Source organism: Pyrenophora tritici-repentis, chromosome 10 (genome assembly GCF_003171515.1).
Source record: "Pyrenophora tritici-repentis strain M4 chromosome 10, whole genome shotgun sequence".
NCBI classification, from domain to species: domain Eukaryota; kingdom Fungi; phylum Ascomycota; class Dothideomycetes; order Pleosporales; family Pleosporaceae; genus Pyrenophora; species Pyrenophora tritici-repentis.
The window spans coordinates 1743692-1752127 of record NC_089399.1 but is presented as its reverse complement, the minus strand read 5'-3'; positions in this window follow the sequence as shown (position 1 = coordinate 1752127).

Below are 8436 nucleotides of genomic sequence, written 5' to 3'. Positions count from 1 at the left end.
CGACCTTCTTGCTATTATAGCTTGAAGGTATATATATTTGATAGGCTGACATAAATAGATAGATAATAATATTTTCTACACGAACTAATAATATAACTAAAACGACGAACCTCGCGATAGACCCTAAGGCTATAGCACTAGTCGCTTTAACCGTGGACTAACGCTGTCACGACCGCGATACCCTCCCTACTACTCGCACGATAAAAAGTGCTATATATGCGGCAAACAAGGATGCTAGTTAACGCGACATTTACGCGAAGAGCGTAATAAGTTGTACTAACGCTTTAAGACTTATGTCTAAAACTACGATTTTAATAACAACTACGACGTGTTCCTCGCTAGATTTAAAGGTATTAAGCTTTATAACGAGGCAAAGGACGACGATAGTAACTGCGTTAATAACCTTAATATGTACTTCTAATATAAATAATTCAACACCGCTACTTACAGAACTATTAATAGGCAAGCGCTTACTATTAACCTTAACGACGCAGCGGCGACCTACGTAATTACTAGGATTAACCTATCCGCGTTAGAGACTGCAAAGGAGGCACCCTATATATTCACATTCAATCACTAATATAGTGCTTACTATTTCTAAGGTATTATGCCTAACACTAGCGCGGCTAAAGTCTCTACTATAGGAAAGTCCTAAGTTATAGCACTATAACGCCTCTAGCTATTAGCTATAGTTAATAAGTCTATAGTAGGTCGCTACTAAATTTATTTTAGAGATAACTTAGAGTGTCTCTTACTTAGCGAGGTAAAGGTTAAACCCCTACTTAGCTTTATACTTTTTGCGGTAATGCTAACTAACACGCCTTTCTTGCTATACCTTACAGACATAGACAGCTAGGGGATCTACCTTAATAATTTTAACAACGTGCTTATATATAAGTTACAGGAGTACCCTATTATGCGCAAATAGGGACAGCCATAGCTCCTGCTTAACGACTAAGAAACCGCGACGCACTACCTCACTAAGGTAAGGCTTACGTAACTCTATTAGCGCTTTAGTTATCTAGCTGTAAGACAATTCTATAAGGTCCTTACGAGAGCAGGTTATAACGAAGTTAATACGGCGACTATTAAAAAGAGTAATAAGTTTTATTACTAATATTAGATTACTAGTAAGGTGCTAAGATAATTTTAGTTTACCCTCCGCAACGATATTAACTTCAACTGTTAACTTATTGTTAACGTAACATACATTAATTAGAGGCTAGTACTTTATACTATTAACGAAGCAACTGCCTTCTAAGTAGCGCGCTTTCTTACTAATATAGAAGTAAGTATAATATAACACATACTCCGCGCTATATAGATCAATATATACGTTAGTCCGCCTAATATTATAGCTACTAACGCTAGTAAGAGCTTTATAAGTAAGGAGTTTATTAATAATATAAAGACAATAGTTATTAAGGTTAAAAAGGTGCCTGTCGAGGCGCACAACTCTATTAGTAAGGTAGATTAGTACTATACGGCTATCCGCTGTGCCTTCGAAGTTATCTCCGCTAATATAGGTATTAATACGTTATATAAACACCTCCTCTAGATAGCTATAAAAGCCGTTAACAACACTGCTAGTCTAGATAGCCTTATACCTACTCTACTCGTCTTTAGCACTTACCCCCGCCTATCTAAGACATCGCCGCTATCACTATCTATTAGCGCGCATGTAAAAGCGATAAAGAACGTATGATAGTTGGGATGACACCGATCAGATTCGTTCAAGAGTGGGATCATTGATTGCTCTAAGGATCAGAAAGATCAGACGGCTGGTCCGGTATTTGTACATGATGGATCAGTCCCTTGGCACGGATCCGGAGTCTCAAAGACCCGATCCGATCACGTGATCATCCGACGTCCAACATTAAGTCCATTTCCGCGACAATTATCTATGTCGTTGTCGTAGCCTAGTTCTATAGAAGTCTTATCCGCTAGCTTAACGGCTTTCTTAAGAGACTGTCTACAAGACTATTATTAGCGTTTAGCGGCGTTAATGTTATTACCCTCGTCCTCGCTATTGCCTTAGCCGTCTCTACGGCTAAAAGTAACCTATCTCTTATAGGTGGCGAGCTTCTGTCTAATAGTCGCCTTCTCCGCTTTAGTAAGGTCGTCGTTATTCTTAAAGTCGCTGTACTTAAGGTGCGACTCTGCTAGAATAGTTTATGTGTCGTTCTAAGCACCCTAGTCGTAGGCATCCTTACTCGTCTTATTTAGTTAGGCTATTATTAGCGGCAGCGCTAGAAGCGGCGACGGATCTTTTCTAGCAGGTGGGTATAGCTATATAGCTAGGCAATTAGGTGTCTTTACTACGGCGGCTCTTCTGCGGCGGTACGTATAGTCAATGCAATCCTTGTCGCGTAAGTGTTCCTGTCGTTAGCGTGTCGCTCGCAGCGACAAGAAAATATAATTCGCAAACAAGCTTCTAAGGCCCGTCTTAAAAGGGAGCTTATATATTGTGAGGGATTAATTAAGAAAGGTAAGATTTAATAAGATACAAGTTATCAAGCTATCTACGTTGTGAGCCCGAACTTATGCTGTGGGCGCTAAGGCGTTAGTCCGATAAGATAAGGATCTTATCGATATGGGGGCCATGGGCCGAGCGAGTCTATGGATCCGTAACACAAACGCCTAAAATAGTAGATAGAGAATCTTAATTGTAGCCTACGTTACATTACTTTTAATCTTATAGAGGCTAAGTTAATAGTCTTTATAGATAGCTCTTTTACTAATGATAAGAACCTTAGCTTACAGCTAGGCTTTATCTTTATACTCGTTAACGAGTCTATTAACGCTGACACCTTTATAATATAGGGTAACATAATTTACTATAGCTCTACAAAGTATAAGCGTATCATATAGAGCGTACTAGCCTTAGAGATCTATGGCATAGGTATTATAGTTATAACTACACTAAGGTTAGTTATAGAACGACTTAGACTACCTATAATTCCCTTAGTTATCTATACAGATTCGTACTTCTTATATAAGTGCCTAGTAAAGTGTTGATACGGCTAAGGTATCGGAATCACCTTCGTTGCAACGAGTTGAAATGATTGTAATTGTTCTTATTGTTCTATAGAGGTGGAGGGAGGTCGGCAGTAAGGCAGCAGCTAGAGCTCGGACTACACGGCTTAGTTAGCCGTGTAATCTAAGCTCGTGTATGCAGCAACTAGCTGCCTTATCTACCCTAGGTTTAATTTCTAACACTAACTATCTTTTCTTTTTGTGCTAGGAGATTAGATCTATCCCTAAATCCTCTAAATCTGCAATAATATCCTGCTGCTAAAATATAGCTAGTTACCTATCTTAGTTAGCGCTATACGCCTTTCTATATGCCCCTATGTCCTCCTCTTGTGTCCTTTATTACTGCGCACACGTGCCTGTTGACTACTTAGTGGCACTGTAGTGCGCAGGTTTAGTACCTTTAAGGTTGCTAAGCTTAGTGCTCGTAGTTGTAGGCTTAGTGTTGCAATTACAGTTAAATTACCCTTACACTTAGAGGTTAAGTTTGTTAGAGTTAATAAGGTTCTCTATTACGGCGTTGCAACCTACCTTTATTATAGAGTCTGCTAAGTTATCGCGACCGTCGATCTATCTAATATCTATAAGCTCGCTACGCTTATAGGCTTCGCGCATTGCCATAATATTAATTATAAAGCGTTTCTCCTTAGTAGTGCTAAGCTTAATAAGGCAGTTGTATAGTAATCGCGAGTTAGTGTATACTACGATAGGGACTTTAGGTAAGTTAAGTCGTTCTATATTTATATTAATAGTGCCGCTAATCGCGACTGCGATATCTACGCTGTGCGCCATCGCGTAGATCTTAGAGGCGAGGACGCTCCTAGTGATCCGCTTGCATTTAACTAAGGACTAGTAGACGATACTACTACGTATCCTAAAGCTTATGTCGCTTAAGGTAACTTTATTACTAAGTATAATAACGAATCTTATCTAGGAGCTTATATCCCTATTATTAGTAAAGGACGCGTTAACGAGGGTAAATAGCTTAATGTTGCGTACGTCTAGAGGCACGTAGGTTAGCCTATAATAGAGGTTCCTCTTTTACTATTTAATACGTTTATTTAACTTAGATATTTCTTCTTTTATAGGCTTACTCGCTTACGTAGTAGTAGCGAGGTTAAAGCTTAATTTAGGTTAATAGATTATTACGATGTAAGCGCCACGTGCGCGTTACTAAATGTACGTCTTCTTATTAGCTGCGATTTCTAGTTCCTTACCTTATTTCTTTTAGCGTAGTGCGATTACGCCGTCTATTATAAGACTAACAACGTACCTATTAAAGTTAATAGAGTTATTAACAGTAAGAAACTGCTTCTTATTAGCGCTAAAGCGCAGCTCCTTACTCTCCTTATTAATAAATACGTTCTTAGACAGACTAAGCGTGTTATTAGTTTGTATACTAGTAATATTAAAGCCTAACGCTGTTAGCTTAGTAATTAAGAGGTATAAGTTATAGGTTAGTGTTTCTATCCTAAGCGCTATAGTATAGTGTTTAAAGTAGGTTAACTACTAGTACACTCCTACCTTAGCGATGCTGTATAGCGGCTTTACGACCACTATAAGAATGCCTTTAGAGTAGGTATCGCGGAGTTGCGTAAGAAGGTCTGCGATAATTATGCGCTAGAGATAGTTATTGGCTTACGTATACGCTTACGTAATATCTCGAAGCTATAGCGTTATGCCTATTAAAAGTAGTAAGAGTGTAAGCGTAATAATAATACGCTGACTAGCGCGATAGATCGTTAGGCTTTATATAAGTATAATCTGTTTTCTATTATTAGTATAACCCTAAATAATAAGGCGCGATTTCTTGTATAGCTTAGTAGTAGTTTTGCCTTTAACCTTATTAATAATTTATAACTTAAAGACGCGGATGCTACTATAGCGCTAAGAGTTAAACTCTTTAAAGTAGAATACCTCGCGAGTAATTAGTGCGTTAATCTTTACCTTAGTAGATAGTTGAAATAGCTCGCCTAAGGTTATAATCTTACTAGTAGTAGGTAGCTTCCTAGACAGCACTAAGTCGTCCTTCTCGCGTTACGTAAGGTTAACGTCGTTAGTCTTAATAAGAGCTAGCTTTGGCTTATTTTTAGAGCCTTTAGGACAACCGCGCTTTCGTAGAGGTAGACCTTCTATCTTTAGGATAAACTCGTTATTGTCTATATCCTTATAATTGTCGTTGTCGTCGTCGTTGCGCGGGAAAACAGTAGAGTTGTTGCGGGAAAACAGTAGAGTTGTTGCGGTAGTATAGCTATACTAATGTAACTTAAAATGTCGCCTGCCTGCTGTTAACGTTAACAATTATAGTAGTTAGGTTGTCGTTTATAGCGATAAGGGTATAAAGACTAGTCTAACTGCGGTTCTTGCGCTAAACCTTTACGCTACTTTAGATTAGGAGCTAAAGCGTTTTAATAACGTTTAGTCTATTGCGTGTCGCAAGTGCGTCGTTTACCTAGCGTTTTACTTTAATCTTGCAGACCTCTACTATTGCGTTCTGTCGCGGAAATGGACTTGATGTTGGACGTCGGATGATCACGTGATCGGATCGGGTCTTTGAGACTCCGGATCCGTGCCAAGGGACTGATCCATCATGTACAAATACCGGACCAGCCGTCTGATCTTTCTGATCCTTAGAGCAATCAATGATCCCACTCTTGAACGAATCTGATCGGTGTCATCCCAACTATCATATATATAAAGAACATTAATTATAATCTAGCTAAATAGCAAAGAAGGGGGTTCCGTAGGCTAAAGTACTTCTTGTACTATTACTAACGCGTGCAACTAGTATTTAGAATAGGATTAAACGTACTTCTTAACTTGCTCGTACTATCCCTTCTAGTAGTAGCAGGTCTAAACTTTCTACTAAGTTCCTTCTTTGCCGTAGTGCCTAGAGTTATCGTAGAGCTCTCTAATAATCTCCTACTATTAGGCTAGGTTATCTACTACTCTACGTAATAGTCGTCCTCTACTTAGTAGTATAAAGAGGTGGCGCTCCCTAACTATTATTTAGAGGGCTTTTTACTTAAACTTCTAAAATTCTACTTTATTAAGATGCTCTAGCCTCTTCCTAAAAAGGATCTATACTATAAGCTGTTATAACTCTTCCGAGTAGCAGTTATCTAAGGGCTTATCTAAAAATAAGAGGTCCGCTAGGTAGTAGCTATACTACAGTGCTAGTGTTGTATTATATATCTCTATATTTATTAATACAATACTTAATAATAATTATACATGCGTAGCAGAAATCTAACTTATATCTAGAGATAGTTGTACCTACTCTCTTAATATCTGCTAGATCTTAATCTATGTTTAAAAGGTGCTGTCAGAATATGGGCATATTTTGGGTGGTGGACAAAATCCGGGTGTTCGGAGCTGTGGATTCTGTGGATCAGTTAAATTAGTCAGCACGCACAATCCACCGCGACCCAACTGATCGAACAGCGTTGGACAACAGAACAACACGACATCAGACCAGAACAATACAATCGATCCCCATCATATTATTATACTACTATCCCCGTCTTTGATAACCCATCACAATCTGACAGGTGCTAAGCTATATAGTAGTACATACCTAGTAGAATAACCTTTCTACTTACTCTACTTAACTCTTAGAAGTCTTATACTAGGGCAGCTTCCCTCTAGAATAAGAGCTCTTTAAGTAGCTGTCGCTCCCTAGGCTAAAGATCTAGTAATATCTTTATTTCCTTAAGCTATTTAAGCGTAACTCTCGTACCCCTTAGGAAATCTGCATAGCGAGGCTTAAAGTATTAAGCGAAAGGTGCTTAGACATAGTTAGCGTTAGGCACTTGCTCAGCTTTAGCCTTCTTCTTCTAGTCTAAGCAGCTTTTAACTTTTAATAGTACTTATCCTAAGTTATCTATAGGTTCTACCTTCTGCCCCTTACGCTTATATATACTATTTACCTTAGAGTGTCTCTTCTCTTTCGAAGCTTCGCTCGGCTTTAGCTTTACTCTTGTCACGACTTTAATAGGTATACCTATCTTATTCTTCTAAATATTACTTAGCTGCTCTTTCTACACTATACCTATAGCTCGCTTCTTATACTCGCAGCTACTAAGTGCGCCTACTACTTCTAAGAGAATATTATCTAAAAGCAACTTAGCGCACTTGTTTACTACGCTAAATAACCCCTTCTTATCCTTTACTACTATCGTACTATCTAGGCCTTTGCCTAGAAAGGTGTTTAGGCCTTAGTAAAAGTACTTCTACTCGCTAGGTGCTCTTAGCTTCTTAAGCCGCTTTGTTTTCAGCTACTTCGTTACTAGCTTTATCTTCTCTCCTTCTCTTTCTGTCCCCGTCATCCCTATACGTGCCTGTACTAAGCTTATATACCCTATTAATCTATACTTAGCTAGCTATTTACGATTAGCTAGAGGGAGTGTTAAGCTAGCTATTACACTCCCCTAGCGTTTCCTAATGTCGGGCCCGCATAGGCTCCTAGGGCCTTAACCTAATTACCTCTCGCATACACAAACCTTGTGTTGAACTCCCTATCTTCGCTAAATATACGATAGTAGGCTAGACTATTAGTAGCTGTCGCAGAAATATATATATTCTTTAGCCGGAACGCTCAAAGATTAGTCTTTTGCGTTTCGACAGTTATGAGCCCGGTGTCCGGTTTCCGCTGCCTAAGCTACTAGTTTTCGGATGTCTGCCTAGGTGGGTGACATTGCACTGTTGCGATAGGAGTGTGCGGATTGGAGGCAGGAGCGTACGGGTTAAGAGCAGGAGCGCATGGGTCAGAGGCAGGAGTGTCAAGGGGACCACGGTGGTTACCGTGACAGCTGCTACCTCTACTAATATGTTAAACTAAGCTTAAGGACTACCTAATAGGAGAACTATTTAAAAAATGTAAAATAGTTCTATCTAGGGAGCTATTATTAGATAAACTTATAGACAGAGATCCCTATAAAGAAGATTGTCGCGGAAATGGACTTGATGTTGGACGTCGGATGATCACGTGATCGGATCTTTGAGACTCCGGATCCGTGCCAAAGGACTGATCCATCATGTACGAATACCGGACTAGCCCTCTGATCTTTATAATCCTTAGAGCAATCAATAATCCCACTCTTGAGCGAATCTGATCGGTGTCATCCCAACAACCACACTAGTAATAATATTATCGCGTTGTTGAAATGCGTCGCTTTGAAGTTGCAAAGGTTGGTGGGGTGACCGATTCGCTTGCCTGACCGACTCGCTTGTCAACTATGTTAGAAAGAGTAAACTTAATTCTACTTTCTTAGTTAAATAAATGCGCGTTTTATTGTTGAGACATATCGTGCTAATGAGGGAGTAGGTAGTCTTGGCAGAAATTGATCCACTCGATGAGTTGATCCACTCGATGATAGAATACGTTATACTTTTCATTTTTGT